The following is a 9,467-nucleotide window of genomic DNA, read 5'->3' on the forward strand; positions in this document are numbered from 1 at the left end:
TAAAAAATCTTGTTTGTGAGATAAGACAAGTCTTTACCAAATAGTTCTTAATTTATTACATGGCTTGGTTGAATTCCGGTGTGTTATTTCTTGATAATAGACGAAGTATAACACACCGTTGCCATGAAAAACAGAGCGTTGCCATGGACGCAGTTCTGTTCACTCAGTATAATCTGTATAATCGTTTTTAAATCAATAAACTCCTTTTTAAATCAATATTTTGTGTCAAATTATTTATTATTGAGCATTCGGAGAACACGTAACCAGGTTTTCAAGTTGTCTCATACTGTGTCACATGAGAATGTAAACTGGATTTATCTCATATAATGTCTCAAATGTCGAAAACAGTATGTAGGCCAGACCAATAATGGACAGAGTAAGAGCCTACCAACACGCGCACAACATAGCCCTAAACCTACCCGTTGGTGACCGCTGTGGCGTAACCTTAACCCCCTGAGGTCTACGGTATCGCCGGCGATACCAGCTCGCTTTTTTTTTATTAGTGTAAAAGAAACTCATAAATACTCTGTTGACTTTGATTTTCCATAGGAGTTTCATACATCAATCGATTCTGTTAAATGTGTATTATTTTTGTGTATACTCACAATAAAAACAAAGTGTTGTGCTTTTTGCCAAATAAAGAAAAATAAACACGAAGCGAGTTCTGCCTTCTCTCTGCCAGTGAAGTCCATTCTGAAACGCGTCCGAAAATTAACAATAACTCAGCGAATACTCAGTCAAACAGACATACAGACAGACAGGCATGAAGCTTGAATTCTCTTCTTTTAAATGAAGTCATTTATATAAAAAAACAATTATTCTCATCTTGTGAAATCTGTATTAAAAGAGAGCGATTCCAGTCGAGCTCATCTCATCTCATTACGTTATAATCGGCCCCGCCCACGGAGAGCGCGCGCTATTCAAACGCAAATGGCTGAGGCAATCCTGTGAACGCCCCCATCAGCTCGAGAAAACACACACGTTTATTTAGATCATTGTTTACACCGTCTTGCAGCGCTGTGAGGAATAATACTAATCGAAAATGTCCCTCAGAAGTGCGGGTATATCGAGGAGCGAGCTGAGGAATACAAGTAAGTTTTTTCCTTCTCACGTGAATTTCTTCACGTGGGTTTCTGTTTATGAATGAATAAACGCCATGAATGCGCGCTGTTTACCACAGCTGGCAAAGACAGTTTAAATTTAAATCGCGTGTGTGAATGAATGATGATGTTTTAGCAAACTGTATTGCTATACTGAGATAAGTAAACATCGACTGAATGTTGAAATAAAATGTAGGCTATTTGTATAAGCAACGTATTAAACTGCAAATTAACAATATGCCCTAATATTTCATGAAAACAACATTACATTCAGACGAAATATGAAAGACAACATTTTGTTTAGTAGATTTGGGTACAGTTTTTACTGTAGAATATACTGCCACATCAAATAAGCTTTTGTTTAGCCATTTCTATATATAAAATACGATTTTTGTCAAAAATAAAGTCATCAACTAAGATGTTAGCTGTTCCAATGTTGGTTATATTCAAACTAATGAATACATAGATAAAATGTAGGGCCTATAATCATTTTTTTTTACAAAGAAAGAGTACACTTGAAATATTGTTGAAATTGTAATTATTGTTGTAATTGTAACCATTTTAATAAAATAGCAAAACATATTTACAAGATAGATGTAAGCAAAATCTTAAATGGTCAATATAAGTCTTCTTCTAAATATATCTTTTGTCCTTTCATTGTGGCTCAGTCAGTGTCACATCTGAGTGAATGGCTAATTATGCAGAGTGGGTGTATTCTAAGGTGTAAACCACTCCTCGTTCACGCCCCCTCGCATATTGGCTTTCCAAGCAAAACCTGTTTTACATCAATTTAAATCAATGTATGGTTTTATGTGAACGATAAAGCAAGACTATTTTCACATAATTTTGAAGAAAAAACTATAGGCGACGACATCCATAAGTCAAAAGTCTTATTGCCACATATTTAGTATGTGTTTTGTGGTCTTATTTCAAAATTTTTCATTTTTAGTTTTTTCGATAACCACGCATAAACATTATTCTCTCAAAAATGAAAACATGTACATACATGTGGCTCACATATTATTGTAGTCCTGTTTGTGCTATATAGAGTGAATTTACACCTTTGCCATTAATATGTTTATAAGCAACTGAAAAAAGCACAAATGTCAGGGCATGTCAGAACACCCCCAGGGCCCAAAAAAACGCTCAGACTCCAGAGGGTTAACTGAGCCACAATGCAAGGACAAAAGATATATTTAGAAGAAGACTTATATTGACCATTTAAGATTTTGCTTACATCTATCTTGTAAATATGTTTTGCTATTTTATTAAAACGGTTACAATTACAACAATAATTACAATTTCAACAATATTTCAAGTGTACTCTTTCTTTGTAAAAAAAAAATGATTATAGGCCTACATTTTATCTAGGCTATGTATTCATTAGTTTGAATATAACCAACATTGGCACAGCTAACATCTTAGTTGATGACTTTATTTTTGACAAAAATAGTATTTTATATATAGAAATGGCTAAACAAAAGCTTATTTGATGTGGCAGTTATATTCTACAGTAAAAACTGTACCCAAATCTAGTCAACAAAATGTTGTCTTTCATATTTCGTCTGACTGTAACGTTGTTTTCATGAAATATTAGGGCATATTGTTAATTTGCAGTTTAATACGTTGCTTATTCAAATAGCCTACATTTTATTTCAACATTCAGTCGATGTTTACAGAAATTCACGTGAGAAGGAAAAAACTTACTAGTATTCCTCAGCTCGCTCCTCGATATACCCGCACTTCTGAGGGACATTTTCCATTAGTATTATTCCTCACAGCGCTGCAAGACGGTGTAAACAAGTAATGATCTAAATAAACTTGTGTGTTTTCTCGAGCTGATGGGGGCGTTCACAGGATTGCCTCAGCCATTTGCGTTTGAATAGCGCGCGCTCTCCGTGGGCGTGGCCGATTAAAACGTAATGAGATGAGATGAGCTCGACTGGAATCGCTCTCTTTTAATACAGATTTCACAAGATGAGAATATTTGTTTTTTATATAAATTACTTCATTTAAAAGAAGAGAATTCAAGCTTCATGCCTGTCTGTCTGTATGTCTGTTTGACTGAGTATTCGCTGAGTTATTGTTAATTTTCGGACGCGTTTCAGAATGGACTACACTGGCAGAGAGAAGGCAGAACTCGCTTCGTGTTTATTTTTCTTTATTTGGCAAAAAGCACAACACTTTGTTTTTATTGTGAGTATACACAAAAATAATACACATTTAACAGAATCGATTGATGTATGAAACTCCTATGGAAAATCAAAGTCAACAGAGTATTTATGAGTTTCTTTTACACTAATAAAAAAAAGCGAGCTGGTATCGCCGGCGATACCGTAGACCTCAGGGGGTTAATAGGCATAGCCCTTACACTGCCCTAAACTTAACCACTCGAACCCTGAGCTAATTTACCCCGGGTCACAGAACCCTTCGGATCATAGCCCGAGTTCTCTTAACCCTTTTTCTGAATTTTATATTCACTCTCTTGTAATATTGTTCTATATTTTGAATTTTGCAACCTTAACGGTTCTCCCTGGACTCATATAAGCCGCCATTGGGTTCCCCGGGTCATCATACCCACTTTTGAGTGGTGTAATTTAATTCAATTATTTAATTTATTAATTTATTAAGAAAACACAATTCATGTTATTTAAAATCAATAGAACATAATTCATGTGGTTAAAAAATAACTTGAGGCCATTGTATGGTTTGTGGGTTTACTAATTATTACATCGGTTATCTAAGGGATCAAGAGGTCACACTAATAATATAATTGAGAAATAAGAGGGGGTGCGTGCTGGTGAACGGGGTCTGGCTCGGGTTGGTCTTGAGTGGTCAGTGGACGGATGGACCGAGCACAAGCAGGATCAGGCCTTAGGTTTGAGCCTTGGACGTTTCATTCCCCTAACCAGCCAGTGCCTCCGTCTCTGAGCTTTGGACTGGCCCTTGTCGGGCCTTGTTTGCAGTGCACGTGCCCCCCATAACTTTTCTTTAAAACCACAAACAGTGTTTAAGAAGTTTTTGCAAGCCACATTCAGTCATGAGTCACTCTTTTCTATCCTTTATTCATGATATTTCTTATTGTGTGAAAATCATGAAGGGTACTAGAGTCTTTGGGTTGCAGCAAAATAGAGCAGTGTGTTGGAGAATATTCAATAAATCATTTTATATACAGCAACAAAATAGTTGCTTGTATGCAAGATTGAAGACAAAGGAATGTTGTTGTTTGTATGCACAAACAGGAGGAGAAATATAAATAAATATTACTCAAAAAGTGAAGTTCATGTGATTTAAAAAAGATTTCATGTATTTATTTTTATTAAAAAGATTTATCAGAACAAAACCTGATTTTTTTTTTACATGAGAAGGGAATGTATTAGTAAATATACACATACATATAAATATGATACAAGTTTTTGACCCAAAAGAGGGTTTCTTGAATAAATAAATGAATAAATATTTCATAAATTGATATATTTTGTGTTCTTTGATCATATAATAAAAAGATTTCAGTGAAAAGCTTAAAAAGTCTCCTTTTTCATTATCTGGACACTTATATTTGATCCTTACATTAAAATATTTTACAGAATGAATCCTTACATACATGAAAAAAATAATACTACAAGGATTCTCTTTCTTATAAAATTTTATTTAGTTTACTTCTTCTACATGTCTTACGGTTTTGCAATAATTTCTACACTGTTTTCAAGTAGTATCTTCACAGATGAAGGAACTATAAGTGCTCTTTAATCTTCCATTTTCATATTATCTTCATTTTCCTTTAAAAAGGACTAGGATTTTTGTGGGGAAAAAACAACAACATTTCACACGACGAACGATTGTTATGACGTCATACGATATCGTCCCCATCAGAGCTTTGCATATCTCATCTTTGAACAATCAAAAACCACATTTAAAGTTAAAAAGATAACTCATGCCATCTGAATAGCAGTTAAATACAACATTGACTACACATATCCGCCGTTTTTGGCATGAACATTCATTTGGTTGATTTTAAATTAATTATTTTCCTCCTGAGGAACACATTAAATATTAAAAACAACTCGATATTTTGATCTAAAATAAATATTTTCCCTCATGAAGAGGAAAACCACATTCCACACGACGAACGATGGTCGTGACGTCATCCGATGTCGTCGCCATGAGTTGAGTGTTTAAAAATGAATAACAACATGCACAACACAGATACAAAAATATGTTCACATCAGCATGATTAGGCACAGCCCTGGCTACATGTACATACCATTCCCATGCAATTGTAACAAGAATTCGATTTTATATCGCCATTTTCCCTCGTGGACTCTGCTCGACCATGTGCGGAGGAGAGAGTGACCTTGTTACACTAAAACATCGTGTAACTCTTTAATTTAAACTTTTTTCACAAAAATCCTTTTATACATCTGTCCTTTAACTTATTTACTAACAATTCGCCGACTTGGATTTTTGTTTTGACTGTTTAAAGCTTAGTTTAGCCGTTTAAAAAAAAAAAAAAAAAAAAAAAAATTTAACGGCAGTCTATTTAAGGGGGCGCGCAGTGCGCGCGCTCACCCTGTCACACTTCACTTGTTGGATGTGCAGACACGACGATCGCTCTGTAGTATCGAATTTCAAAAAGAACACTATTTAAGACAGATTCATTAGATATATTGTATATATTATAAAATATATTTTTATTCTATAAATATATAATATGTTTCCCTTTATTTATCTTTTTTGTTTACATTTATTTACAAGCCTGCCTGAAGAAGGTATTACATATACCGAAACGTCGCGATAGGCTTGTTCTCCATTTTATTTTGATTGTTTACATTTATTTATCTGATTTATTTTTGGGATTTCTCAAGATACTGTTAGGATGGGTGTCTTTAGAGGCCGTGTGAGACACAGAAGCGCTCCACGTTACAGACTCAGACTCTCCAGCAGTTCTCCAGCTCTGAAGGGAACAAACAATCATTTTCCTCCAAAAGCACATTTCCGTGCGAGCGAGACAGATTTCACTCCTAGGCAAAGGGGAAGAAATAAAGTCAGAAATTCCCAAAGGTTTTTTTTATTTATACTTTATTTAACCAGGAGAGAACCTCACTGAGATTAAAATCTCTTTTACAGGAGTGTCCTGGCCAATATATTGGTATTAAAATTGGTAATACCAATTTATAAAAAATAAGTTGGTATTAAAAATACAATCTCAGAAGAATTTGCAAGTCATTCAATCTTTCTCTAGCGCATGTCATTGCTGAAAGACACCAAATGATTCCGTCTCAATGTCATTTGGAGAGAATTCCAATCTGTTGGTACAACATAATTAAAAGCAGTTTCACCTAACTTAGTTCTAGCTCGAGGTACATGCAGACTGTAATAAGACTGTGAACGCAATGAATAGTGACCTGCTACTTTTTGCTTAAGCATACCACAAAGATAAGATGGTAAAAAAAACAAAATTGCTTTTCTATATCAATAAGTACCAATGCGTTTTCCTTCGTACAGCAAGAGAAGACCAAGAAACTCTGTTGTGATGTGTAGAAAATGTACAATTCATAATAAATCTTATGGCACCGTGATACACAGCATCTAGGGACGCAAGAATATAAGAGGGAGCGTGCTGACACACTACGTCCCCATAATCAAGAATCGGCAAAAAAGTCTAGACACAAGCTTCTTCCTTGCATTAAATGAAAAGCAAGACTTGTTTCTAAAATAAAATCCTAACTACTACTACTTTAATTTTTGTTTCAAGTAATTAATGTGTGAATTAAATTTTAATGTGTCATCAATTATGATGCCGGGGTATTTATACTCTGACACTAATGTAATCAGTTTTCCTTGTAAAGTTTGAAGAACAATTGAATTATCTAAAGCTTTTCTAGAATTGGAGAACCACATGAATTTTGTTTTTTCAACATTTAAAACCAGCTTTAAAATAAAAAACCTTGATTGGATAGTATCATAGTATCAAATACTGATTGTAAATCTCTCAGATTTTCTTGTTTTGTAGGAGCAGAGCAATAGATGACAGTGTCGTCTGCATAAAAGTGAAACCTTGCTTTTTCAATATTAACATCAAGACAGTATATATATTATATATATATATATATTATATATATATATATATATATATATATATATATAATATATATATATATATATATATATATATATATATATATATATAAAGTAGATAAGTACCCAGTACAGATCCTTGGGGAACTCCCTTAACCTTCCTTTGAGTCTGAATTGATACCTTGCACCTGCACACATTGGGTTCTTCCCTTTAAATATGTTTTAAACCACGAGACTACATTGTATGACAATCCAACACTTCTAAGTCTATCTAACAATATATCATGGTCTCTACAGTGTCGAACGCTTTAGATAAATCAATATAAAGACATGCACAGTGTTGTTTTTCATCTAGGGACCCTACAAGGTCTTTTAGGACAGCCATAATAGTGCTGTGTTTTTACGAAATCCCGATTGGTTGATAGTCAAAAGTTTATGAATCTGCAAATACTGTGTCAGTTGTTCACTGATAAATCTTTCCAAAAGTTTTGACAAAATACAAAGCTTCGAAATAGGTCTGTAGTTATCTACACATTGTGCAGATGAACCCAGAATATGAATGCAATGCGTTCCTCCTATAGTAAAGCGTTTTCTTTACATAATTTGATATTTTAATTTAACTATTTCAGGAGATTAAGCCGTAAACGCTTTTCACGTTTTAGAATGTATTTTATCCGCGCGCACAATTTGAGAAGACTCCAACGGACACAGAGTGAAAGACTGGATTTGTTCTCTCGATCAGGTATAGCGTACAAGTGATTTCAAAACTTTTCAGCCGGTTCTAATTTGATTTTTGGATGCTGTGAACATGTTTAGCTAAAAAGACTGCCACTCCAGTTTGGCATTTATTGAGTTTAGCATTTATAAATTAAAAAATTCTGGCTACTATCGTTATTTTAATAATTTAATTATTATTATTATTTTATTTATTGATCTGTCAGAATGATCTAATCTAACTATTTGTTCCCCTGCACTTTAGGCATTTTGCACACATTTGCTCCTCATCTTGTGACTTGATTCTGATTAATTTCGTTTTGTATTTTTATTTATTAGAAAGGTATATTCTGTTCTAATTTAATTCAGTAAATTAATTGTTATTTTTTCGGTGCATCGATGTTGTGCTGTAGGCTGGCCTGCTCACACAGGTAATTTAGCCGATTTAATTTGATTTGCATGTGAAATGCTAATCCTGTCTGCAGTGTGGCCTTTCTGGAGTTATTAATGTTATTTCTTAGTTTTATTGATCCAAAATGTTTTTATACATTTTCTTCTATATCTTTGTGTGATTTTTCTGTACATCGCTAAATGTTAATTTTGTACATGTTAAAGCCCCGCCCCCAGACACATGATTCAACTATTAGTCGACTATAGGCAAGACTTGACGATTCTGATTCAACTATGAAAATCCATAAAGTCGGGGACACCCCTACTGGTTTGTCTAGATAAGACTCTTATTCCTCGGCTGGATCGTGTCGAGACTTTGAAGCTGCACTGAAACTCACATTTGGACCCCATTGAAGTCACTATATGGAGAAACATCCTGGAATGTTTTCCTCAAAAATATCTTGGATATCTTGGAAAGTAAATTATCAGGACATTTTAATTCTGAAGTGAACTAGAGGGATCAGCCAATCTGATTGGCTGTGTGATGAACTACAGGACAAATCTTCAGGATAGATGTTCCGGCCTCACCGTTCTAGCCTTCGACTGAAGACTCGACTAGTTGTCTCCTGAGCGCTGAACACTCGGTCTGAAACACACCAGGGTCAGAACACACACACACACCACTGCGATCACTGGAAGATCCACTGAAGTTCAACTCACCGAAGCTAAAGCTTTTGGTTGGAGTGCCATCTGAATGCAGCAGACGAATGGCCCGTTCATCAGCTCTCCAGAAGAGCTTTACTGGCTCCAAACTGGACTCCTCCCTGAAAACATCAGGATTATCAGTGCATTGATATCGAAACACTTAAAATCAACTTTAAACATGGAATAAACGAGCTGTATGGAGACTGACAGACTGTCGCTCGTTGTAAAACCTTGTAACCAAACAGTTGATGGACCCCATTGACTTCCATAGCAGAAAAAATTTAAAATACTACGGATACAATAGGGATAACGTTACATCAACTATTTGGATATATACATTCTTCAAAATATCGTATTTGTGTTCAGCAGAAGACAGACATTCATACAGGTTTGGAACAACTTGAGAACGAGTAAATGATGACATTATTTTAATTTTGATGTGAACTATTCCTTTAAGACTGGTCATAACTTTATGTCAGA

Source organism: Leuciscus leuciscus (assembly GCF_965113295.1).
Source record: "Leuciscus leuciscus genome assembly, chromosome: 4".
Classification (NCBI taxonomy): Eukaryota; Metazoa; Chordata; class Actinopteri; order Cypriniformes; family Leuciscidae; genus Leuciscus; species Leuciscus leuciscus.